The sequence below is a fragment of the Pseudovirgaria hyperparasitica genome, assembly GCF_010093815.1.
Source record: "Pseudovirgaria hyperparasitica strain CBS 121739 unplaced genomic scaffold EJ05scaffold_1, whole genome shotgun sequence".
NCBI lineage: Eukaryota > Fungi > Ascomycota > Dothideomycetes > Acrospermales > Acrospermaceae > Pseudovirgaria > Pseudovirgaria hyperparasitica.
Window position 1 is genome coordinate 1010621 of NW_022985549.1, and position 1790 is coordinate 1012410.

Consider the following 1790-nt stretch of genomic DNA (forward strand, 5'->3'; position numbering starts at 1 on the left):
GACTTAGTTTAAAGTAGAACGACCTAACGTTAAAGTAATAGAAATTACTATAGAACTATTCTAAATATAAAGAAGTGTTATAAAGTTACTATAAGATACTACGGATTATAGTAAATCGCACTATAATAAGAGTAGAAAACCCATAATCTTTAATGTTAGGGATAAAGTTTTACTAAATAGTAAGAATATTCATAGTATTAGGCTAAAGAAGAAGCTTAACTATACGATAATAGATCTATATAAGATTACTCGTGTAATTAATAACTAGGTATACGAGTTATAACTCCCTCCTACGTTAAAGATATATAATATATTCTATATTACGCTTCTTAAGCTATTTCATGCCTTATTATTACCGGATCGTTCTAAATAAATACTATATAAAGTAGTTACGTAAGAAGGTATAGATATCTACGAAGTTAAGTAGATACTTAGCTAGTAACACGCCGAAGATAGCACGTAGCTATATAAAATTTATTAGAAAGGATATAATTCTAATAAAGATACTTAGGAACCTATAATAAATATTAGTAAAGTAGCGATATTAGTATATAAGTAGCGATTAGTAAAGGAAGCCGCGGAATCGTAGAGAATTATACTAAAGTATAGTAATTTAACGTTTTTTAGTATAGTTTAGCGCTAAGAATAGCTATCTAAAAGGAAGAAGGTAAAAGAGATATAGATCTTTAAAACATTCTAAGGAATTAAGGAACTTCCTTAGAAAGTTTAAACTTAGAACTTTAAAAAATTTAACTAAAAAAGAGACTTAGAAAAATGATTTACTAAGAGAAATAGACATCAAAAATCGGTACCAATCGGTATAGATCAGTATAGATCACTAAAGAGATTAAAAAAGTTATTATTAAAGAAAGATAAAATTAAGAAAGCTAAAAGAAAATATAAAGATCTATATAGATCTATATAAACTCGTACTAATCTATCTAGAAGAAGTAAGATCGCTTTAAAATTAAAACCGAAAAACCAAAAACGCTAGATAAAAGAGATATATTAGCACCAATCAGTATAGATCTAAACCAATTAAGTCGGAGTAGGAGTAGAAGTACTAATTACCGCGATAGTTATATCTAATTCCTTCCGCTAGTTCTTATTTAGCATAGTATAGAGCTTTATAATATAAGTCTCTAGCCTTTCGTTCCGACACTATAAATTCTATATAGCGCGCCTTATAGCTATAAACTCCTCTATAGAAACCTATAGAGTAGTAGAACCCGGGATAGAGAGGGACGGACCGGCGCGGGCACGCTAAGAATTATATAAATTAGCGAAAAGATTTAACGATCGGTATAGAACTATATACCTTTAGTATAGAAACTTCTAGATTAGAGCTATCTTCCCTAAATTTACGGCTCTTTAGCACGCGCAAGGAAGGAACCTTAGCCTTTTTACTAGAACCTTTTCTAGGAATTTTAATATCGCTAGTATATAGAAAGAAGTCCGAAGTAGTAGAGATTTTAGTACTATTATAAAGATTAATATATATTAGTAAGAATCTATAATAATTTAAGAAAAACGATATTACCTAGTAATTGCGGTAATAATAGCTATAGTAGATTCCGATAAATCCTTACGGATCTTATTAGAATTATACTTCTAGGCGTAACCCTTACCTTAGGTATATAGCTCGTAGAAAGCCTTCTCTAAGGCGTTGCGATTAGTAGTACCACGCTCCTTATTAGTAGGGGTTACTAGAGGCCTAGTAGTAATCTATACTAATATAAGTAAATCTATATAAAGTTCTTTAAACTTACTTAAATACCTATAAGTAATAA